Here is a 26,096-nt window from a genome sequence, read left to right as displayed (position 1 = left end):
CTGTCCGGTAATAAATACGGCTCCTATGGCCGTTTACAAAACGTGTACCTTGTGGATTTTTGTGAGAAATATGTCGGCAGATTTGTATTGGAGCCTATGGGGCTTTTGGCAGAGGTTGTGTCACTCAAACACTCCTTGCGCCAAAACTAAAAAACTCTGGGATTCCATGAACACATTAATCCAATCAGCACAACCATACCCTCATTAATCTGAAGAAATGAAGCCTCTAGAGTGTATACTTTGGCTGCAAGGACAGAAGTTCCATATTTTTTTAACCAGATTCCTGCGATGCCCCACACTCTAGCCCGCGAGCTCTCCACTCTAGCAGACGCAATACACACTCATGTAAAAGTCAGAAACGGAGCGAAGAACTAGTGAAACATAATCAGTGATAATGAAAAAAGTACAATAGATATCAAGAAGCAGTTTTTTTCATAAAATAGTTGAGACTTGTGTGAACATTTGAGAGTTGAAATGGTGTCTGTAGCTGAAAGATTTGCGAAGCTGAAAAATCTGAAAGTTGAAGAAGTTGAAGAGGATTTGAAAAGCAAACTCCATTTGAAAACCATGTTAAAATATTAACGATTATTGATTTATATAAATTCAAGCTTAAGAGGTAGAAAGCTGAAAAGTCATAGCCCTCAAGCCAGAAAGAAGCTGAACATTTTAATATTTGAAGGATTTTAATAGCTGAAAGTGTGAAGGAGTTGAAAGGTGGCGCGGAAGAAATAGAAGTTGAAGATGAAGAAATAAAGATTCGAAGAACAATACTTGGAATGCATCGTTAATGCATTCCAACAACTAGAAAAGGCATTTCCTGCTGAAAATGCGTTGGAATGCAAAAAGCTGAAAGCTGCACTGAATATTTGAAAATAGCTGAAAATACAGAAAGTTGAAGGGAATTTGAATACATTTGCTGAAAAGCTGAAATGAATTTGAAATTGCTGAAAATACAGAAATGGGAGAAGCTGAAAGGAATCAATAGATTTGCTGAAAAAGCAGAAATGAAAACAGCTGAAATAAATTTGAAATATTGCAAAAAAATACAGAAATGAATATTAAAAAATTGCTGTTGATAGAGGCATAAGAATAGCTGAAATTATTTTAAAGAACTGCTGAAAATACAGGAAGTGGGGAAGCTGAATTTCAATAGATTTTCTAAAAACAGAAGTTGCAGGAGCTTAAATTTGTTTAAAATTGTTTGTAGTAATATTAGTAGTAGTATTAGTTATAATCGTGGTATTAGTAGTACTAGCAGTATGAGCAGTAATAGTAGGTTTAGTATCAATAGCAGTAGAAACAGCTGGAATACTATTAGCCATAGTAGTATTTGTAATAACATTAGTAGTAGTTTTAGTATTAATAGCAGTAGAAATACTAGTAGTATGGTAGTAGAAGTATCAGTTGTAGTACTAGAAGTACGAGTAATATTCGTAGTGGGAGACAGAATGTTTGTTATTCACACTTAAAAGTTTTTAATTAATAGGCCTCATCACAGACATTACAGTAAAAATTCCCTCCATGGGGCTTTTATTTTGAAATTATTGGATTGGGTGGGGTGGGGGGGAGTAGATAGAGGGAGGGAGGGTGAGAGGGTGAGGAAGGGAGGGGTGGTGAGGAAGAGATAGAGGGAGAGAGAGAGAGGAGAAATAGACAGACATACTGACTGAGAGTGATTAACAGTGAGCAGAGGTCAGGGTGGAGGGGGGAGGGGGGGCGAGTGTCTTTATTATATTGGTCTGTTGACAGAAAGCATAGCTGCGTCATGTGACTCCACTAATCAGGTCACAAGGAGCAGCTGTGAGCCACAGACAGATCCTGCAGCATGTGAGTGCTCGTAACCACGACAACGGCGCACCTGTGCTCATTAACGAGCTGCTGCAAAAGACAGAGACATGGCAGCAAGTTACACAGAATCCACACCTCAAACAAATGGGAACCAGCGCAAAACTATAACAGCTATCTAAAAAATACGGCGTTTGTATGAGACCCAAGACTCTACCGAACGCGTGGATGTGTTTTTATGTCTGTCCGGTAATAAATACGGCTCCTATGGCCGTTTACAAAACGTGTACCTTGTGGATTTTTGTGAGAAATATGTCGGCAGATTTGTATTGGAGCCTATGGGGCTTTTGGCAGAGGTTGTGTCACTCAAACACACCTTGCGCCAAAACTAAAGAACTCTGGGATTCCATGAACACATTAATCCAATCAGCACAACCATACCCTCATTAATCTGAAGAAATTAAGCCTCTAGAGTGTATACTTTGGCTGCAAGGACAAAAGTTCCATATTTTTTTAACCAGATTCCTGCGATGCCCCACACTCTAGCCTCGAGCTCTCCACTCTAGCAGACGCAATACACACTCATGTAAAAGTCAGAAACGGAGCGAAGAACTAGTGAAACATAATCAGTGATTATGAAAAAAGTACAATAGATATCAAGAAGCAGTTTTTTTCATAAAATAGTTGAGACTTGTGTCAACATTTGAAAGTTTAAATGGTGTCTGTAGCTGAAAGATTGGGGAAGCTGAAAAGTCTGAAAGTTGAAGAAGTTTAAGGAGGATTTGAAAACAATTTCCATTGGAAAACCATGTTAAAATATTTATGATTATTGATTTATATAAATTCAAGCATAAGTGGTAGAAAGCTGAAAAGTCATAGCCTTAAAGCCAGAAAGGAGCTGAACATTTTAATATTTGAACGGTTTAAATAGCTGAAAATGTGAAGGAGTTGAAAGGTCGCGCGGAAGAAATAGAATAACTAGAAAATGCATTTCCTGCTGAAAATGCGTTGGAATGCAAAAAGCTGAAAGCTGAAATGAACTTTTTAAAATAGCTGAAAATACAGAAAGTTGAAGGGAATTTGAATACATTTGCTGAAATTATAGATATTAGAAAAGCTGAAATGAATTTGAAATTGCTGAAAATACAGAAATGGGAGAAGCTGAAAGGAATTTCAATAGATTTGCTGAAAAAGCAGAAATGAAAACAGCTGAAATAAATTTGAAATATTGCAAAAAAATACAGAAATGAATAGTGAAAAATTGCTGTTGATAGAGGCATAAGAATAGCTGAAATTATTTTAAAGAACTGCTGAAAATACAGGAAGTGGGGAAGCTGAATTTCAATAGATTTTCTAAAAACAGAAGTTGCAGGAGCTTAAATTTGTTTAAAATTGTTTGTAGTAATATTAGTAGTAGTATTAGTTATAATTGTGGTATTAGTAGTACTAGCAGTAATAGTAGGTTTAGTATCAATAGCAGTAGAAACAGCTGTAATACTATTAGCCATAGTCGTATTTGTAATAACATTAGTAGTAGTTGTAGTATTAATAGCAGTAGAAATACTAGTAGTATGGTAGTAGAAGTATCAGTTGTAGTACTAGAAGTACGAGTAATATTCGTAGTGGGAGACAGAATGTTTGTTATTCAAACTAAGAAGTTTTTAATTAATAGGCCTCATCACAAACATTACAGTAAAAATTTCCTCCATGTGGCTTTTATTTTGAAATTATTGGATTGGGTGGGGTGGGGGGGTGTAGATAGAGGGAGGGAGGGTGAGAGGGTGAGGAAGGGAGGGGTGGTGAGGAAGAGATAGAGGGAGAGAGAGAGGAGGAGAAATAGACAGACATACTGACTGACTGAGTGATTAACAGTAAGAAGAGGTCAGGGTGGAGGGGGGAGGGGGGGCGAGTGTCTTTATCATATTGGTCTGTTGACAGAAAGCATAGCTGCGTCATGTGACTCCACTAATCAGGTCATTGGAGCAGCTGTGAGTCACACACAGAGATACTGCAGCGTGTTTACGAGTAACCACGGCAACGGCGCACGTATTGCATTGGGTGGGGTGGGGGGGTGTAGATAGAGGGAGGGAGGGTGAGGAAGGGAATGGTGGTGAGGAAGAGAGGGAGAGGGGAGGAGAATTAGACTGACTGACTGACTGAGAGTGATTAACAGTAAGTAGAGGTCAGGGTGGAGGGGGGAGGGGGGCTAGTGTCTTTATCATATTGGTCTGTTGACAGAAAGCATAGCTGCGTCATGTGACTCCACTAATCACGTCATTGGAGCAGCTGTGAGTCACAGACAGATCCTGCAGCGTGTGAGTGCTCGTAACCACGACAACGGCGCACCTGTGCTCATTAACGATCTGCTGCAAAAGACAGAGACATGGCAGCAAGTTACACAGAATCCACACCTCACACAAATGAGAACCAGCGCAAAACTATAACAGCTATCTAAAAAATACGGCGTTTGTATGAGACCCAAGACTCTACCGAACGCGTGGATGTGCTTTTTATGTCTGTCCGGTAATAAATACGGCTCCTATGGCCGTTGACAGAACGTGTACCTTGTGGATTTTTGTGAGAAATATGTCGGCAGATTTGTATTGGAGCCTATGGGGCTTTTGGCAGAGGTTGTGTCACTCAAACACACCTTGCGCCAAAACTAAAGAACTCTGGGATTCCATGAACACATTAATCCAATCAGCACAACCATACCCTCATTAATCTGAAGAAATGAAGCCTCTAGAGTGTATACTTTGGCTGCAAGGACAAAAGTTCCATATTTTTTTAACCAGATTCCTGCGATGCCCCACACTCTAGCCGTCGAGCTCTCCACTCTAGCAGACGCAATACACACTCATGTAAAAGTCAGAAACGGAGCGAAGAACTAGTGAAACATAATCAGTGATTATGAAAAAAGTACAATAGATATCAAGAAGCAGTTTTTTTCATAAAATAGTTGAGACTTGTGTCAACATTTGAAAGTTTAAATGGTGTCTGTAGCTGAAAGATTGGGGAAGCTGAAAAGTCTGAAAGTTGAAGAAGTTTAAGGAGGATTTGAAAACAATTTCCATTGGAAAACCATGTTAAAATATTTATGATTATTGATTTATATAAATTCAAGCATAAGTGGTAGAAAGCTGAAAAGTCATAGCCTTAAAGCCAGAAAGGAGCTGAACATTTTAATATTTGAACGGTTTAAATAGCTGAAAATGTGAAGGAGTTGAAAGGTCGCGCGGAAGAAATAGAATAATAATAACTAGAAAAGGCATTTCCTGCTGAAAATGCGTTGGAATGCAAAAAGCTGAAAGCTGCACTGAATATTTAAAAATAGCTGAAAATACAGAAAGTTGAAGGGAAGTTGAATACATTTGCTGAATATTTAAAAATAGCTGAAAATACAGAAAGTTGAAGGGAATTTGAGTACATTTGCTGAATATTTAAAAATAGCTGAAAATACAGAAACTCGAAGGGAATTTGAATACATTTGCTGAAATAAAAGATATTAGAAAAGCTGAAATTAATTTTAAATAGCTGAAAATACAGAAATGGGAGAAGCTGAAAGGAATTTCAATAGATTTGCTGAAAAAGCAGAAATGAAAACAGCTGAAATAAATGTGAAATATTGCAAAACAGAAGTTGCAGGAGCTTAAATGAATTTTAAAAAGTACAGAAATAACAAAAGCTGAGATGAATAAAAAGAGGTTTAAAATTGTTTGTAGTAATGTTAGTCGTAATTTGGGTATTAGTACTAGCAGTAGAAGTCGGTTTAGTATCAATAGCAGTAGAAACAGCTGGAATACTGATACTATTAGCCATAGTAGTATTTGTAATAACATTAGTAGTAATTGTAGTATTAATAGCAGTAGAAATACTAGCAGTATGGTAGTAGAAGTATCAGTTGTAGTACTAGAAGTACGAGTAATATTCGTAGTGGGAGACAGAATGTTTGTTATTCACACTTAAAAGTTTTTAATTAATAGGCCTCATCACAGACATTACAGTAAAAATTCCCTCCATGGGGCTTTTATTTTGAAATTATTGGATTGGGTGGGGTGGGGGGGTGTAGATAGAGGGAGGGAGGGTGAGAGGGTGAGGAAGGGAATGGTGGTGACGAAGAGATAGAGAGGGAGAGGGGAGGAAAATTAGACATACTGACTGACTGAGTGATTAACAGTGAGAAGAGGTCAGGGTGGAGGGGGGAGGGGGGCGAGTGTCTTTATCATATTGGTCTGTTGACAGAAAGCATAGCTGCGTCATGTGACTCCACTAATCAGGTCACAAGGAGCAGCTTTGAGCCACAGACAGAGATCCTGCAGCGTGTGAGCGAGTAACCACGACAACGGCGCACCTATTGGATTGGGTGGGGTGGGGGGGTGTAGATAGAGGGAGGGAGGGTGAGGGGGTGAGGAAGGGAATGGTGGTGAGGAAGAGAGAGAGGGAGAGGGGAGGAGAATTAGACAGACTGACTGACTGAGAGTGATTAACAGTGAGAAGACGTCAGGGTGGAGGGGGGAGGGGGGGCGAGTGTCTTTATCATATTGGTCTGTTGACAGAAAGCATAGCTGCGTCATGTGACTCCACTAATCAGGTCACAAGGAGCGAGCAGCTGTGAGCCACAGACAGATCCTGCAGCGTGTGAGTGCTCGTAACCACGACAACGCCGCACCTGTGCGGCTGCAAAATGCAGAGACATGGCTGCAAGTTACACAGAATCCACACCTCAGACAAATGGGAACCAGCGCAAAACTATAACAGCTATCTAAAAATTACGGCGTTTGTATGAGACCCAAGACTCTACCGAACGCGTGGATGTGTTTTTATGTCTGTCCGGTAATAAATACGGCTCCTATGGCCGTTGACAAAACGTGTACCTTGTGGATTTTTGTGAGAAATATGTCGGCAGATTTGTATTGGAGCCTATGGGGCTTTTGCCAGAGGTTGTGTCACTCAAACACTCCTTGCGCCAAAACTAAAAAACTCTGGGATTCCATGAACACATTAATCCAATCAGCACAACCATACCCTCATTAATCTGAAGAAATGAAGCCTCTAGAGTGTATACTTTGGCTGTAAGGACAGAAGTTCCATATTTTTTTAACCAGATTTTCGCGCTGCCCCACACTCTAGCCTGCGAGGTCCCCCTCTAGCAGACGCAATACACACTCATGTAAAAGTCAGAAACGGAGCGAAGAACTAGTGAAACATAATCAGTGATTATGAAAAAAGTACAATAGATATCAAGAAGCAGTTTTTTTCATAAAATAGTTGAGACTTGTGTGAACATTTGAGAGTTGAAATGGTGTCTGTAGCTGAAAGATTGGCGAAGCTGAAAAATCTGAAAGTTGAAGAAGTTGAAGAGGATTTGAATACAAACTCCATTTGAAAACCATGTTAAAATATTAATGATTATTGATTTATATAAATTCAAGCTTAAGAGGTAGAAAGCTGAAAAGTCATAGCCCCCAAGCCAGAAAGAAGCTGAACATTTTAATATTTGAATGGTTTTAATAGCTGAAAGTATGAAGGAGTTGAAAGGTGCGGCGGAAGAAATAGAGGAATAAGTCGGAATAAAGATTAGAAGAACAATACTTGGAATGCTTAAAGCATTCCAACTAATAAGTCGGAAATAAAGATTCGAAGAACAATACTTGGAATGCATCGTTAATGCATTCCAACAATAACTAGAAAATGCATTTCCTGCTGAAAATGCGTTGGAATGCAAAAAGCTGAAAGCTGAAATGAACTTTTTAAAATAGCTGAAAATACAGAAAGTTGAAGGGAATTTGAATACATTTGCTGAAATTATAGATATTAGAAAAGCTGAAATGAATTTGAAATTGCTGAAAATACAGAAATGGGAGAAGCTGAAAGGAATTTCAATAGATTTGCTGAAAAAGCAGAAATGAAAACAGCTGAAATAAATTTGAAATATTGCAAAAAAATACAGAAATGAATAGTGAAAAATTGCTGTTGATAGAGGCATAAGAATAGCTGAAATTATTTTAAAGAACTGCTGAAAATACAGGAAGTGGGGAAGCTGAATTTCAATAGATTTTCTAAAAACAGAAGTTGCAGGAGCTTAAATTTGTTTAAAATTGTTTGTAGTAATATTAGTAGTAGTATTAGTTATAATTGTGGTATTAGTAGTACTAGCAGTAATAGTAGGTTTAGTATCAATAGCAGTAGAAACAGCTGTAATACTATTAGCCATAGTAGTATTTGTAATAACATTAGTAGTAGTTGTAGTATTAATAGCAGTAGAAATACTAGTAGTATGGTAGTAGAAGTATCAGTTGTAGTACTAGAAGTACGAGTAATATTCGTAGTGGGAGACAGAATGTTTGTTATTCAAACTAAGAAGTTTTTAATTAATAGGCCTCATCACAAACATTACAGTAAAAATTCCCTCCATGTGGCTTTTATTTTGAAATTATTGGATTGGGTGGGTTGGGGGGGTGTAGATAGAGGGAGGGAGGGTGAGAGGGTGAGGAAGGGAGGGGTGGTGAGGAAGAGATAGAGGGAGAGAGAGAGGAGGAGAAATAGACAGACATACTGACTGAGAGTGATTAACAGTGAGAAGAGGTCAGGGTGGAGGGGGGAGGGGGGGCGAGTGTCTTTATCATATTGGTCTGTTGACAGAAAGCATAGCTGCGTCATGTGACTCCACTAATCAGGTCATAGGAGCAGCTGTGAGCCACAGACAGATCCTGCAGCATGTGAGTGCTCGTAACCACGACAACGACGCACCTGTGATCATTAACGATCTGCTGCAAAAGACAGAGACATGGCAGCAAGTTACACAGAATCCACACCTCACACAAATGAGAACCAGCGCAAAACTATAACAGCTATCTAAAAAAATACGGCGTTTGTATGAGACCCAAGACTCTACCGAACGCGTGGATGTGCTTTTTATGTCTGTCCGGTAATAAATACGGCTCCTATGGCCGTTGACAAAACGTGTACCTTGTGGATTTTTGTGAGAAATATGTCGGCAGATTTGTATTGGAGCCTATGGGGCTTTTGGCAGAGGTTGTGTCACTCAAACACTCCTTGCGCCAAAACTAAAGAACTCTGGGATTCCATGAACACATTAATCCAATCAGCACAACCATACCCTCATTAATCTGAAGAAATGAAGCCTCTAGAGTGTATACTTTGGCTGCAAGGACAGAAGTTCCATATTTTTTTAACCAGATTCCTGCGATGCCCCACACTCTAGCCGTCGAGCTCTCCACTGTAGCAGACGCAATACACACTCATGTAAAAGTCAGAAACGGAGCGAAAAACTAGTGAAACATAATCAGTGATTATGAAAAAAGTACAATAGATATCCACAAGCAGTTTTTTTCATAAAATAGTTTAGACCTGTGTCAACATTTGAAAGTTTAAATGGTGTCTGTAGCTGAAAGATTTGCGAAGCTGAAAAATCTGAAAGTTGAAGAAGTTTAGGAGGATTTGAAAGCAAACTCCATTTGAAAACCATGTTAAAATATTAATGATTATTGATTTATATAAATTCAAGCATAAGAGGTAGAAAGCTGAAAAGTCATAGCCCTCAAGCCAGAAAGGAGCTGAACATTTTAATATTTGAACGGTTTTAATAGCTGAAAGTGTGAAGGAGTTGAAAGGTGCCGCGGAAGAAATAGAAGATGAAGAATAAAGATTCGAAGAACAATACTTGGAATGCATCTCAATGCATTCCAACAACTAGAAAAGGCATTTCCTGCTGAAAATGCGTTGGAATGCAAAAAGCTGAAAGCTGCACTGAATATTTGAAAATAGCTGAAAATACAGAAAGTTGAAGGGAATTTGAATACATTTGCTGAAATGACAGATATTTGAAAAGCTGAAATGAATTTGAAATTGCTGAAAATACAGAAATGGGAGAAGCTGAAAGGAATTTCAATAGATTTGCTGAAAAAGCAGAAATGAAAACAGCTGAAATAAATTTGAAATATTGCAAAAAAATACAGAAATGAATATTAAAAAATTGCTGTTGATAGAGGCATAAGAATAGCTGAAATTATTTTAAAGAACTGCTGAAAATACAGGAAGTGGGGAAGCTGAATTTCAATAGATTTTCTAAAAACAGAAGTTGCAGGAGCTTAAATTTGTTTAAAATTGTTTGTAGTAATATTAGTAGTAGTATTAGTTGTAATTGTGGTATTAGTAGTACTAGCAGTAGAGCAGTAATAGTAGGTTTAGTATCAATAGCAGTAGAAACAGCTGTAATACTATTAGCCATAGTAGTATTTGTAATAACATTAGTAGTAGTTGTAGTATTAATAGCAGTAGAAATACTAGTAGTATGGTAGTAGAAGTATCAGTTGTAGTACTAGAAGTACGAGTAATATTCGTAGTGGGAGACAGAATGTTTGTTATTCAAACTAAGAAGTTTTTAATTAATAGGCCTCATCACAAACATTACAGTAAAAATTCCCTCCATGGGGCTTTTATTTTGAAATTATTGGATTGGGTGGGGTGGGGGGTGTAGATAGAGGGAGGGAGGGTGAGAGGGTGAGGAATGGAGGGGTGGTGAGGAAGAGATAGAGGGAGAGAGAGAGGAGGAGAAATAGACAGACAGACTGGCTGATTAACAGTGAGAAGAGGTCAGGGTGGAGGGGGGAGGGGGGGCGAGTGTCTTTATCATATTGGTCTGTTGACAGAAAGCATAGCTGCGTCATGTGACTCCACTAATCAGGTCATAGGAGCAGCTGTGAGCCACAGACAGATCCTGCAGCATGTGAGTGCTCGTAACCACGACAACGACGCACCTGTGCGGCTGCAAAGGGGCAGACACAGGACAGCGAGTTACACAGAATCCACACCTCAAACAAATGAGAACCAGCGCAAAACTATAACAGCTATCTAAAAAATACGGCGTTTGTATGAGACCCAAGACTCTACCGAACGCGTGGATGTGTTTTTATGTCTGTCCGGTAATAAATACGGCTCCTATGGCCGTTGACAAAACGTGTACCTTGTGGATTTTTGTGAGAAATATGTCGGCAGATTTGTATTGGAGCCTATGGGGCTTTTGGCAGAGGTTGTGTCACTCAAACACTCCTTGCGCCAAAACTAAAAAACTCTGGGATTCCATGAACACATTAATCCAATCAGCACAACCATACCCTCATTAATCTGAAGAAATGAAGCCTCTAGAGTGTATACTTTGGCTGCAAGGACAGAAGTTCCATACTTTTTTAACCAGATTTCTGCGCTGCTTCACACTCTAGCCCGCGAGCTCTCCACTCTAGCAGACGCAATACACACTCATGTAAAAGTCAGAAACGGAGCGAAGAACTAGTGAAACATAATCAGTGATTATGAAAAAAGTACAATAGATATCAAGAAGCAGTTTTTTTCATAAAATAGTTGAGACCTATGTCAACATTTGAAAGTTTAAATGGTGTCTGTAGCTGAAAGATTGGCGAAGCTGAAGAATCTGAAAGTTGAAGAAGTTGAAGAGGATTTGAAAAACGATCTCCATTGGAAAACCATGTTAAAATATTAATGATTATAGATTTATATAAATTCAAGCTTAAGAGCTAAAAAGCTGAAAAGTCATAGCACCCCTCTCCTGAAGGAGCTGAATAATTTAATATTTGAATGGTTTTAATAGCTGAAAGTGTGAAGGAGTTGAAAGGCGGCGCGGAAGAAATAGAAGAAACATAATAAGTCGGAACTAGAAAATGCATTTCCTGCTGAAAATGCGTTGGAATGCAAAAAGCTGAAAGCTGAAATGAACTTTTTAAAATAGCTGAAAATACAGAAAGTTGAAGGGAATTTGAATACATTTGCTGAAATTATAGATATTAGAAAAGCTGAAATGAATTTGAAATTGCTGAAAATACAGAAATGGGAGAAGCTGAAAGGAATTTCAATAGATTTGCTGAAAAAGCAGAAATGAAAACAGCTGAAATAAATTTGAAATATTGCAAAAAAATACAGAAATGAATATTGAAAAATTGCTGTTGATAGAGGCATAAGAATAGCTGAAATTATTTTAAAGAACTGCTGAAAATACAGGAAGTGGGGAAGCTGAATTTCAATAGATTTTCTAAAAACAGAAGTTGCAGGAGCTTAAATTTGTTTAAAATTGTTTGTAGTAATATTAGTAGTAGTATTAGTTATAATTGTGGTATTAGTAGTACTAGCAGTAATAGTAGGTTTAGTATCAATAGCAGTAGAAACAGCTGTAATACTATTAGCCATAGTCGTATTTGTAATAACATTAGTAGTAGTTGTAGTATTAATAGCAGTAGAAATACTAGTAGTATGGTAGTAGAAGTATCAGTTGTAGTACTAGAAGTACGAGTAATATTCGTAGTGGGAGACAGAATGTTTGTTATTCAAACTAAGAAGTTTTTAATTAATAGGCCTCATCACAAACATTACAGTAAAAATTCCCTCCATGTGGCTTTTATTTTGAAATTATTGGATTGGGTGGGTTAGGGGGGTGTAGATAGAGGGAGGGAGGGTGAGAGGGTGAGGAAGGGAGGGGTGGTGAGGAAGAGATAGAGGGAGAGAGAGAGGAGGAGAAATAGACAGACATACTGACTGACTGAGTGATTAACAGTAAGAAGAGGTCAGGGTGGAGGGGGGAGGGGGGGCGAGTGTCTTTATCATATTGGTCTGTTGACAGAAAGCATAGCTGCGTCATGTGACTCCACTAATCAGGTCATTGGAGCAGCTGTGAGTCACACACAGAGATACTGCAGCGTGTTTACGAGTAACCACGGCAACGGCGCACCTATTGCATTGGGTGGGGTGGGGGGGTGTAGATAGAGGGAGGGAGGGTGAGAGGGTGAGGAAGGGAATGGTGGTGAGGAAGAGAGGGAGAGGGGAGGAGAATTAGACTGACTGACTGACTGAGAGTGATTAACAGTAAGTAGAGGTCAGGGTGGAGGGGGGCTAGTGTCTTTATCATATTGGTCTGTTGACAGAAAGCATAGCTGCGTCATGTGACTCCACTAATCACGTCATTGGAGCAGCTGTGAGTCACACACAGAGATACTGCAGCGTGTTTACGAGTAACCACGGCAACGGCGCACCTATTGGATTGGGTGGGGTGGGGGGGTGTAGATAGAGGGAGGGAGGGTGAGAGGGTGAGGAAGGGAATGGTGGTGAGGAAGAGAGGGAGAGGGGAGGAGAATTAGACTGACTGACTGACTGAGAGTGATTAACAGTAAGTAGAGGTCAGGGTGGAGGGGGGCTAGTGTCTTTATCATATTGGTCTGTTGACAGAAAGCATAGCTGCGTCATGTGACTCCACTAATCAGGTCACAAGGAGCAGCTGTGAGTCACAGACAGATCCTGCAGCGTGTGAGTGCTCGTAACCACGACAACGCCGCACCTGTGCGGCTGCAAGAGGGCAGACACAGAACAGCAAGTTACACAGAATCCACACCTCAAACAAATGAGAACCAGCGCAAAACTATAACAGCTATCTAAAAAATACGGCGTTTGTATGAGACCCAAGACTCTACCGAACGCGTGGATGTGCTTTTTTTGTCTGTCCGGTAATAAATACGGCTCTTATGGCCGTTTACAAAACGTGTACCTTGTGGATTTTTGTGAGAAATATGTCGGCAGATTTGTATTGGAGCCTATGGGGCTTTTGGCAGAGGTTGTGTCACTCAAACACTCCTTGCGCCAAAACTAAAAAACTCTGGGATTCCATGAACACATTAATCCAATCAGCACAACCATACCCTCATTAATCTGAAGAAATTAAGCCTCTAGAGTGTATACTTTGGCTGCAAGGACAGAAGTTCCATACTTTTTTAACCAGATTTCTGCGATGCCCCACACTCTAGCCTGCGAGGCCCCGCCTCTAGCAGACGCAATACACACTCATGTAAAAGTCAGAAACGGAGCGAAAAACTAGTGAAACTTAATCAGTGATTATGAAAAAAGTACAATAGATATCAAGAAGCAGTTTTTTTCATAAAATAGTTGAGACTTGTGTGAACATTTGAGAGTTGAAATGGTGTCTGTAGCTGAAAGATTCGCGAAGCTGAAAAATCTGAAAGTTGAAGAAGTTTAGGAGGATTTGAAAGCAAACTCCATTTGAAAACCATGTTAAAATATTAACGATTATTGATTTATATAAATTCAAGCTTAAGAGGTAGAAAGCTGAAAAGTCATAGCCCTCAAGCCAGAAAGGAGCTGAACATTTTAATATTTGAAGGATTTTAATAGCTGAAAGTGTGAAGGAGTTGAAAGGTGCCGCGGAAGAAATAGAAGAAGATGAAGTTGAAGAACTAGAAAATGCATTTCCTGCTGAAAATGCGTTGGAATGCAAAAAGCTGAAAGCTGAAATGAACTTTTTAAAATAGCTGAAAATACAGAAAGTTGAAGGGAATTTGAATACATTTGCTGAAATTATAGATATTAGAAAAGCTGAAATGAATTTGAAATTGCTGAAAATACAGAAATGGGAGAAGCTGAAAGGAATTTCAATAGATTTGCTGAAAAAGCAGAAATGAAAACAGCTGAAATAAATTTGAAATATTGCAAAAAAATACAGAAATGAATAGTGAAAAATTGCTGTTGATAGAGGCATAAGAATAGCTGAAATTATTTTAAAGAACTGCTGAAAATACAGGAAGTGGGGAAGCTGAATTTCAATAGATTTTCTAAAAACAGAAGTTGCAGGAGCTTAAATTTGTTTAAAATTGTTTGTAGTAATATTAGTAGTAGTATTAGTTATAATTGTGGTATTAGTAGTACTAGCAGTAATAGTAGGTTTAGTATCAATAGCAGTAGAAACAGCTGTAATACTATTAGCCATAGTCGTATTTGTAATAACATTAGTAGTAGTTGTAGTATTAATAGCAGTAGAAATACTAGTAGTATGGTAGTAGAAGTATCAGTTGTAGTACTAGAAGTACGAGTAATATTCGTAGTGGGAGACAGAATGTTTGTTATTCAAACTAAGAAGTTTTTAATTAATAGGCCTCATCACAAACATTACAGTAAAAATTCCCTCCATGTGGCTTTTATTTTGAAATTATTGGGTTGGGGGGGTGTAGATAGAGGGAGGGAGGGTGAGAGGGTGAGGAAGGGAGGGGTGGTGAGGAAGAGATAGAGGGAGAGAGAGAGGAGGAGAAATAGACAGACATACTGACTGACTGAGTGATTAACAGTGAGAAGAGGTCAGGGTGGAGGGGGGAGGGGGGGCGAGTGTCTTTATCATATTGGTCTGTTGACAGAAAGCATAGCTGCGTCATGTGACTCCACTAATCAGGTCATTGGAGCAGCTGTGAGTCACACACAGAGATACTGCAGCGTGTTTACGAGTAACCACGGCAACGGCGCACGTATTGCATTGGGTGGGGTGGGGGGGTGTAGATAGAGGGAGGGAGGGTGAGAGGGTGAGGAAGGGAATGGTGGTGAGGAAGAGAGGGAGAGGGGAGGAGAATTAGACTGACTGAGAGTGATTAACAGTAAGTAGAGGTCAGGGTGGAGGGGGGAGGGGGGGCTAGTGTCTTTATCATATTGGTCTGTTGACAGAAAGCATAGCTGCGTCATGTGACTCCACTAATCACGTCATTGGAGCAGCTGTGAGTCACACACAGAGATACTGCAGCGTGTTTACGAGTAACCACGGCAACGGCGCACCTATTGGATTGGGTGGGGTGGGGGGGTGTAGATAGAGGGAGGGAGGGTGAGAGGGTGAGGAAGGGAATGGTGGTGAGGAAGAGAGGGAGAGGGGAGGAGAATTAGACTGACTGACTGACTGAGAGTGATTAACAGTAAGTAGAGGTCAGGGTGGAGGGGGGAGGGGGGAGGGGGGGCTAGTGTCTTTATCATATTGGTCTGTTGACAGAAAGCATAGCTGCGTCATGTGACTCCACTAATCAGGTCATAGGAGCGAGCAGCTGTGAGTCACAGACAGATCCTGCAGCATGTGAGTGCTCGTAACCACGACAACGGCGCACCTGTGCTCATTAACGGCTGCAAAATGCAGAGACATGGCAGCAAGTTACACAGAATCCACACCTCACACAAATGAGAACCAGCGCAAAACTATAACAGCTATCTAAAAAATACGGCGTTTGTATGAGACCCAAGACTCTACCGAACGCGTGGATGTGCTTTTTATGTCTGTCCGGTAATAAATACGGCTCCTATGGCCGTTTACAAAACGTGTACCTTGTGGATTTTTGTGAGAAATATGTCGGCAGATTTGTATTGGAGCCTATGGGGCTTTTGGCAGAGGTTGTGTCACTCAAACACTCCTTGCGCCAAAAATAAAAAACTCTGGGATTCCATGAACACATTAATCCAATCAGCACAACCATACCCTCATTAATCTGAAGAAATGAAGCCTCTAGAGTGTATACTTTGGCTGCAAGGACAGAAGTTCCATACTTTTTTAACCAGATTTCTGCGCTGCCCCACACTCTAGCCCGCGAGCTCTCCACTCTAGCAGACGCAATACACACTCATGTAAAAGTCAGAAACGGAGCGAAGAACTAGTGAAACATAATCAGTGATAATGAAAAAAGTACAATAGATATCAAGAAGCAGTTTTTTTCATAAAATAGTTGAGACTTGTGTGAACATTTGAGAGTTGAAATGGTGTCTGTAGCTGAAAGATTTGCGAAGCTGAAAAATCTGAAAGTTGAAGAAGTTGAAGAGGATTTGAAAAGCAAACTCCATTTGAAAACCATGTTAAAATATTAATGATTATTGATTTATATAAATTCAAGCATAAGAGGTAGAAAGCTGAAAAGTCATAGCCCTCAAGCCAGAAAGGAGCTGAACATTTTAATATTTGAACGGTTTAAATAGCTGAAAGTGTGAAGGAGTTGAAAGGTGCCGCGGAAGAAATAGAAGAAGAAGCTGAAGAACTAGAAAATGCATTTCCTGCTGAAAATGCGTTGGAATGCAAAAAGCTGAAAGCTGAAATGAACTTTTTAAAATAGCTGAAAATACAGAAAGTTGAAGGGAATTTGAATACATTTGCTGAAATTATAGATATTAGAAAAGCTGAAATGAATTTGAAATTGCTGAAAATACAGAAATGGGAGAAGCTGAAAGGAATTTCAATAGATTTGCTGAAAAAGCAGAAATGAAAACAGCTGAAATAAATTTGAAATATTGCAAAAAAATACAGAAATGAATAGTGAAAAATTGCTGTTGATAGAGGCATAAGAATAGCTGAAATTATTTTAAAGAACTGCTGAAAATACAGGAAGTGGGGAAGCTGAATTTCAATAGATTTTCTAAAAACAGAAGTTGCAGGAGCTTAAATTTGTTTAAAATTGTTTGTAGTAATATTAGTAGTAGTACTAGAAAAAGCATTTCCTGCTGAAAATGCGTTGGAATGCAAAAAGCTGAAAGCTGCACTGAATATTTAAAAATAGCTGAAAATACAGAAAGTTGAAGGGAATTTGAATACATTTGGTGAAAAGATTAGAAAAGCTGAAATGAATTTGAAATTGCTGAAAATACAGAAATGGGAGAAGCTGAAAGGAATTTCAATAGATTTGCTGAAAAAGCAGAAATGAAAACAGCTGAAATAAATGTGAAATATTGCAAAACAGAAGTTGCAGGAGCTTAAATGAATTTTAAAAAGTACAGAAATAACAAAAGCTGAGATGAATAAAAAGAGGTTTAAAATTGTTTGTAGTAATGTTAGTTGTAATTTGGGTATTAGTACTAGCAGTAGAAGTCGGTTTAGTATCAATAGCAGTAGAAACAGCTGGAATACTGATACTATTAGCCATAGTAGTATTTTTAATAACATTAGTAGTAGTTGTATTAATAGCAGTAGAAATACTAGTAGTATGGTAGTAGAAGTATCAGTTGTAGTTCTACTAGAAGTACTAGTAATATTCGTAGTGGTTATAGTAGTATTTGAAAGAGCAATGCGTATTTCAACGAAACCGCTTCATGGTTAAGGTACAGATAATCATTCAGGCTTTTAGTTTGTAATGATGGAATTGGGTGAGGGGGGGTTGGGAGACAGAATGTTTGTTATTCAAACTAAGAAGTTTTTAATTAATAGGCCTCATCACAAACATTACAGTAAAAATTCCCTCCATGTGGCTTTTATTTTGAAATTATTGGATTGGGTGGGTTGGGGGGGTGTAGATAGAGGGAGGGAGGGTGAGAGGGTGAGGAAGGGAGGGGTGGTGAGGAAGAGATAGAGGGAGAGAGAGAGGAGGAGAAATAGACAGACATACTGACTGACTGAGTGATTAACAGTGAGAAGAGGTCAGGGTGGAGGGGGGAGGGGGGGCGAGTGTCTTTATCATATTGGTCTGTTGACAGAAAGCATAGCTGCGTCATGTGACTCCACTAATCAGGTCATTGGAGCAGCTGTGAGTCACACACAGAGATACTGCAGCGTGTTTACGAGTAACCACGGCAACGGCGCACGTATTGCATTGGGTGGGGTGGGGGGGTGTAGATAGAGGGAGGGAGGGTGAGAGGGTGAGGAAGGGAATGGTGGTGAGGAAGAGAGGGAGAGGGGAGGAGAATTAGACTGACTGACTGACTGAGAGTGATTAACAGTAAGTAGAGGTCAGGGTGGAGGGGGGAGGGGGGCTAGTGTCTTTATCATATTGGTCTGTTGACAGAAAGCATAGCTGCGTCATGTGACTCCACTAATCAGGTCACAAGGAGCAGCTTTGAGCCACAGACAGAGATCCTGCAGCGTGTGAGCGAGTAACCACGACAACGGCGCACCTATTGGATTGGGTGGGGTGGGGGGGTGTAGATAGAGGGAGGGAGGGTGAGAGGGTGAGGAAGGGAATGGTGGTGAGGAAGAGAGAAAGGGAGAGGGGAGGAGAATTAGACAGACTGACTGACTGACTGAGTGATTAACAGTGAGAAGAGGTCAGGGTGGAGGGGGGAGGGGGGGCGAGTGTCTTTATCATATTGGTCTGTTGACAGAAAGCATAGCTGCGTCATGTGACTCCACTAATCAGGTCATAGGAGCGAGCAGCTGTGAGCCACAGACAGATCCTGCAGCATGTGAGTGCTCGTAACCACGACAACGGCGCACCTGTGATCATTAACGATCTGCTGCAAAAGACAGAGACATGGCAGCAAGTTACACAGAATCCACACCTCAAACAAATGGGAACCAGCGCAAAACTATAACAGCTATCTAAAAAATACGGCGTTTGTATGAGACCCAAGACTCTACCGAACGCGTGGATGTGCTTTTTATGTCTGTCCGGTAATAAATACGGCTCCTATGGCCGTTTACAAAACGTGTACCTTGTGGATTTTTGTGAGAAATATGTCGGCAGATTTGTATTGGAGCCTATGGGGCTTTTGGCAGAGGTTGTGTCACTCAAACACTCCTTGCGCCAAAACTAAAAAACTCTGGGATTCCATGAACACATTAATCCAATCAGCACAACCATACCCTCATTAATCTGAAGAAATGAAGCCTCTAGAGTGTATACTTTGGCTGCAAGGACAGAAGTTCCATATTTTTTTAACCAGATTTCTGCGCTGCTTCAGCCTCTAGCCTCGAGCTCTCCACTCTAGCAGACGCAATACACACTCATGTAAAAGTCAGAAACGGAGCGAAAAACTAGTGAAACATAATCAGTGATTATGAAAAAAGTACAATAGATATCAAGAAGCAGTTTTTTTCATAAAATAGTTAAGACTTGTGTCAACATTTGAAAGTTGAAATGGTGTCTGTAGCTGAAAGATTGGCGGATCTGAAATATCTGAAAGTTGAAGAAGTTTAAGGAGGATTTGAAAACAATCTCCATTTGAAAACCATGTTTAAATATTAGTGATTATTGATTTATATAAATTCAAGCTTAAGAGGTAGAAAGCTGAAAAGTCATAGCCCTCAAGCCAGAAAGGAGCTGAACATTTTAATATTTGAAGGATTTTAATAGCTGAAAGTGTGAAGGAGTTGAAAGGTGCCGCGGAAGAAATAGAAGAAGATGAAGTTGAAGAACTAGAAAATGCATTTCCTGCTGAAAATGCGTTGGAATGCAAAAAGCTGAAAGCTGAAATGAACTTTTTAAAATAGCTGAAAATACAGAAAGTTGAAGGGAATTTGAATACATTTGCTGAAATTATAGATATTAGAAAAGCTGAAATGAATTTGAAATTGCTGAAAATACAGAAATGGGAGAAGCTGAAAGGAATTTCAATAGATTTGCTGAAAAAGCAGAAATGAAAACAGCTGAAATAAATTTGAAATATTGCAAAAAAATACAGAAATGAATAGTGAAAAATTGCTGTTGATAGAGGCATAAGAATAGCTGAAATTATTTTAAAGAACTGCTGAAAATACAGGAAGTGGGGAAGCTGAATTTCAATAGATTTTCTAAAAACAGAAGTTGCAGGAGCTTAAATTTGTTTAAAATTGTTTGTAGTAATATTAGTAGTAGTATTAGTTATAATTGTGGTATTAGTAGTACTAGCAGTAATAGTAGGTTTAGTATCAATAGCAGTAGAAACAGCTGTAATACTATTAGCCATAGTCGTATTTGTAATAACATTAGTAGTAGTTGTAGTATTAATAGCAGTAGAAATACTAGTAGTATGGTAGTAGAAGTATCAGTTGTAGTACTAGAAGTACGAGTAATATTCGTAGTGGGAGACAGAATGTTTGTTATTCAAACTAAGAAGTTTTTAATTAATAGGCCTCATCACAAACATTACAGTAAAAATTCCCTCCATGTGGCTTTTATTTTGAAATTATTGGATTGGGTGGGTTGGGGGGGTGTAGATAGAGGGAGGGAGGGTGAGAGGGTGAGGAAGGGAGGGGTGGTGAGGAAGAGATAGAGGGAGAGGAGGAGAAATAGACATACTGACTGACTGAGTGATTAACAGTAAGTAGAGGTCAGGGTGGAGGGGGGAGGGGGGGCGAGTGTCTTTATCATATTGGTCTGTTGACAGAAAGCATAGCTGCGTCATGTGACTCCACTAATCAGGTCATAGAAGCAGCTGTGAGTCACACACAGAGATACTGCAGCGTGTTTACGAGTAACCACGGCAACGGCGCACCTATTGCATTGGGTGGGGTGGGGGGGTGTAGATAGAGGGAGGGAGGGTGAGAGGGTGAGGAAGGGAATGGTGGTGAGGAAGAGAGGGAGAGGGGAGGAGAATTAGACTGACTGACTGACTGAGAGTGATTAACAGTAAGTAGAGGTCAGGGTGGAGGGGGGAGGGGGGGCGAGTGTCTTTATCATATTGGTCTGTTGACAGAAAGCATAGCTGCGTCATGTGACTCCACTAATCAGGTCACAAGGAGCAGCTGTGAGCCACAGACAGATCCTGCAGCGTGTGAGTGCTCGTAACCACGACAACGCCGCACCTGTGCGGCTGCAAAGGGGCAGACACAGGACAGCGAGTTACACAGAATCCACACCTCAAACAAATGAGAACCAGCGCAAAACTATAACAGCTATCTAAAAAATACGGCGTTTGTATGAGACCCAAGACTCTACCGAACGCGTGGATGTGCGTTTTATGTCTGTCCGGTAATAAATACGGCTCCTATGGCCGTTGACAGAACGTGTACCTTGTGGATTTTTGTGAGAAATATGTCGGCAGATTTGTATTGGAGCCTATGGGGCTTTTGGCAGAGGTTGTGTCACTCAAACACTCCTTGCGCCAAAACTAAAAAACTCTGGGATTCCATGAACACATTAATCCAATCAGCACAACCATACCCTCATTAATCTGAAGAAATGAAGCCTCTAGAGTGTATACTTTGGCTGCAAGGACAGAAGTTCCATACTTTTTAAACCAGATTTCTGCGATGCCCCACACTCTAGCCTGCGAGGCCCCGCCTCTAGCAGACGCAATACACACTCATGTAAAAGTCAGAAACGGAGCGAAAAACTAGTGAAACTTAATCAGTGATTATGAAAAAAGTACAATAGATATCAAGAAGCAGTTTTTTCATAAAATAGTTGAGACTTGTGTGAACATTTGAGAGTTGAAATGGTGTCTGTAGCTGAAAGATTTGCAAAGCTGAAAAATCTGAAAGTTGAAGAAGTTTAGGAGGATTTGAAAGCAAACTCCATTTGAAAACCATGTTAAAATATTAATGATTATTGATTTATATAAATTCAAGCATAAGAGGTAGAAAGCTGAAAAGTCATAGCCCTCAAGCCAGAAAGGAGCTGAACATTTTAATATTTGAAGGATTTTAATAGCTGAAAATGTGAAGGAGTTGAAAGGGGGCGCGGAAGAAATAGAACTAGAAAAGGCATTTCCTGCTGAAAATGCGTTGGAATGCAAAAAGCTGAAAGCTGCACTGAATATTTGAAAATAGCTGAAAATACAGAAAGTTGAAGGGAATTTGAATACATTTGCTGAAATGACAGATATTTGAAAAGCTGAAATGAATTTGAAATTGCTGAAAATACAGAAATGGGAGAAGCTGAAAGGAATTTCAATAGATTTGCTGAAAAAGCAGAAATGAAAACAGCTGAAATAAATTTGAAATATTGCAAAAAAATACAGAAATGAATATTAAAAAATTGCTGTTGATAGAGGCATAAGAATAGCTGAAATTATTTTAAAGAACTGCTGAAAATACAGGAAGTGGGGAAGCTGAATTTCAATAGATTTTCTAAAAACAGAAGTTGCAGGAGCTTAAATTTGTTTAAAATTGTTTGTAGTAATATTAGTAGTAGTATTAGTTATAATTGTGGTGTTAGTAGTACTAGCAGTATAAGCAGTAATGGTAGGTTTAGTATCAATAGCAGTAGAAACAGCTGGAATATTATTAGCCATAGTAGTATTTGTAATAACATTAGTAGTAGTTGTAGTATTAATAGCAGTAGAAATACTAGTAGTATGGTAGTAGAAGTATCAGTTGTAGTTCTACTAGAAGTACTAGTAATATTCGTAGTGGTTATAGTAGTATTTGAAAGAGCAATGCGTATTTCAACGAAACCGCTTCATGGTTAAGGTACAGATAATCATTGAGGCTTTTAGTTTGTAATGATGGAATTGGGTGAGGGGGGGTTGGGAGACAGAATGTTTGTTATTCAAACTAAGAAGTTTTTAATTAATAGGCCTCATCACAAACATTACAGTAAAAATTCCCTCCATGGGGCTTTTATTTTGAAATTATTGGATTGGGTGGGGTGGGGGGGTGTAGATAGAGGGAGGGAGGGTGAGAGGGTGAGGAATGGAGGGGTGGTGAGGAAGAGATAGAGGGAGAGAGAGAGGAGGAGAAATAGACAGACATACTGACTGAGAGTGATTAACAGTGAGAATAGGTCAGGGTGGAGGGGGGAGGGGGGGCGAGTGTCTTTATCATATTGGTCTGTTGACAGAAAGCATAGCTGCGTCATGTGACTCCACTAATCAGGTCACAAGGAGCAGCTGTGAGCCACAGACAGATCCTGCAGCGTGTGAGCGAGTAACCACGACAACGGCGCACCTAATGGATTGGGTGGGGGGGTGTAGATAGAGGGAGGGAGGGTGAGAGGGTGAGGAAGGGAATGGTGGTGAGGAAGAGAGAGAGGGAGAGGGGAGGAGAATTAGACAGACTGACTGACTGAGAGTGATTAACAGTAAGTAGAGGTCAGGGGGGAGGGGGGGCTAGTGTCTTTATCATATTGGTCTGTTGACAGAAAGCATAGCTGCGTCATGTGACTCCACTAATCACGTCATTGGAGCAGCTGTGAGTCACACACAGAGATACTGCAGCGTGTTTACGAGTAACCACGGCAACGGCGCACCTATTGGATTGGGTGGGGTGGGGGGGTGTAGATAGAGGGAGGGAGGGTGAGAGGGTGAGGAAGGGAATGGTGGTGAGGAAGAGAGGGAGAGGGAGAGGGGAGGAGAATTAGACAGACTGACTGACTGAGAGTGATTAACAGTAAGTAGAGGTCAGGGTGGAGGGGGGAGGGGGGCTAGTGTCTTTATCATATTGGTCTGTTGACAGAAAGCATAGCTGCGTCATGTGACTCCACTAATCAGGTCATAGGAGCGAGCAGCTGTGAGCCACAGACAGATCCTGCAGCGTGTGAGTGCTCGTAACCACGACAACGCCGCACCTGTGCGGCTGCAAAAGGGGAGACACAGGACAGCGAGTTACACAGAATCCACACCTCAAACAAATGAGAACCAGCGCAAAACTATAACAGCTATCTAAAAAACACGGCGTTTGTATGAGACCCAAGACTCTACCGAACGCGTGGATGTGTTTTTATGTCTGTCCGGTAATAAATACGGCTCCTATGGCCGTTGACAGAACGTGTACCTTGTGGATTTTTGTGAGAAATATGTCGGCAGATTTGTATTGGAGCCTATGGGGCTTTTGGCAGAGGTTGTGTCACTCAAACACTCCTTGCGCCAAAACTAAAAAACTCTGGGATTCCATGAACACATTAATCCAATCAGCACAACCATACCCTCATTAATCTGAAGAAATGAAGCCTCTAGATTGTATACTTTGGCTGCAAGGACAGAAGTTCCATATTTTTTTAACCAGATTTCTGCGCTGCCCCACACTCTAGCCCGCGAGGTCCCCCTCTAGCAGACGCAATACACACTCATGTAAAAGTCAGAAACGGAGCGAAGAACTAGTGAAACATAATCAGTGATTATGAAAAAAGTACAATAGATATCAAGAAGCAGTTTTTTTCATAAAATAGTTGAGACTTGTGTGAACATTTGAGAGTTGAAATGGTGTCTGTAGCTGAAAGATTGGCGAAGCTGAAAAATCTGAAAGTTGAAGAAGTTGAAGAGGATTTGAATACAAACTCCATTTGAAAACCATGTTAAAATATTAATGATTATTGATTTATATAAATTCAAGCTTAAGAGGTAGAAAGCTGAAAAGTCATAGCCCCCAAGCCAGAAAGAAGCTGAACATTTTAATATTTGAATGGTTTTAATAGCTGAAAGTATGAAGGAGTTGAAAGGTGCGGCGGAAGAAATAGAGGAATAAGTCGGAATAAAGATTAGAAGAACAATACTTGGAATGCTTAAAGCATTCCAACTAATAATAAGTCGGAACTAGAAAAGGCATTTCCTGCTGAAAATGCGTTGGAATGCAAAAAGCTGAAAGCTGCACTGAATATTTGAAAATAGCTGAAAATACAGAAAGTTGAAGGGAATTTGAATACATTTGCTGAAAAGCTGAAATGAATTTGAAATTGCTGAAAATACAGAAATGGGAGAAGCTGAAAGGAATCAATAGATTTGCTGAAAAAGCAGAAATGAAAACAGCTGAAATAAATTTGAAATATTGCAAAAAAATACAGAAATGAATATTAAAAAATTGCTGTTGATAGAGGCATAAGAATAGCTGAAATTATTTTAAAGAACTGCTGAAAATACAGGACGTGGGGAAGCTGAATTTCAATAGATTTTCTAAAAACAGAAGTTGCAGGAGCTTAAATTTGTTTAAAATTGTTTGTAGTAATATTAGTAGTAGTATTAGTTATAATTGTGGTATTAGTAGTACTAGCAGTATAAGCAGTAATAGTAGGTTTAGTATCAATAGCAGTAGAAACAGCTGGAATACTATTAGCCATAGTAGTATTTGTAATAACATTAGTAGTAGTTGTAGTATTAATAGCAGTAGAAATACTAGTAGTATGGTAGTAGAAGTATCAGTTTTAGTGTAGAAGTACTAGTAATATTCGTAGTGGTTGTAGTAGTATTTGAAAGAGCAATACGTATTTCAACGAAACCGCTTCATGGTTAAGGTACAGATAATCATTGAGGCTTTTAGTTTGTAATGATGGAATTGGGTGAGGGGGGGTTGGGAGAAAGAATGTTTGTTATTCAAACTAAGAAGTTTTTAATTAATAGGCCTCATCACAAACATTACAGTAAAAATTCCCTCCATGGGGCTTTTATTTTGAAATTATTGGATTGGGTGGGGTGGGGGGGTGTAGATAGAGGGAGGGAGGGTGAGAGGGTGAGGAAGGGAGGGGTGGTGAGGAAGAGATAGAGGGAGAGAGAGAGAGGAGAAATAGACAGACATACTGACTGACTGAGTGATTAACAGTGAGAAGAGGTCAGGGTGGAGGGGGGAGGGGGGGCCAGTGTCTTTATCATATTGGTCTGTTGACAGAAAGCATAGCTGCGTCATGTGACTCCACTAATCAGGTCATATAAGCAGCTGTGAGCCACACACAGATCCTGCAGCGTGTGAGTGCTCGTAACCACGACAACGACGCACCTGTGATCATTAACGAGCGGCTGCAAAAGGCAGAGACATGGCAGCAAGTTACACAGAATCCACACCTCAAACAAATGAGAACCAGCGCAAAACTATAACAGCTATCTAAAAAAGACTACGTTTGTATGAGACCCAAGACTCTACCGAACGC

General features: G+C 39.9%; 2 protein-coding genes across 3 annotated transcripts in view; both read right to left on the bottom strand.

Moving 5' to 3' along the window:
• The window catches only part of LOC144390308 (NLR family CARD domain-containing protein 3-like), a 242,478-nt gene that overhangs the window by 61,010 nt on the left and 155,372 nt on the right, over nucleotides 1-26,096 (bottom strand). The window lies entirely within an intron of this gene.
• The window catches only part of LOC144390277 (protein NLRC3-like), a 118,571-nt gene that overhangs the window by 20,344 nt on the left and 72,131 nt on the right, over nucleotides 1-26,096 (bottom strand). The gene's annotated exons all lie outside the window — the stretch shown is intronic.

The sequence above is a fragment of the Gasterosteus aculeatus genome, chromosome 21 (genome assembly GCF_964276395.1).
Source record: "Gasterosteus aculeatus chromosome 21, fGasAcu3.hap1.1, whole genome shotgun sequence".
In the NCBI taxonomy this organism is placed as follows: Eukaryota; Metazoa; Chordata; class Actinopteri; order Perciformes; family Gasterosteidae; genus Gasterosteus; species Gasterosteus aculeatus.
This window is presented reverse-complemented; position numbering and strand designations above follow the sequence as displayed.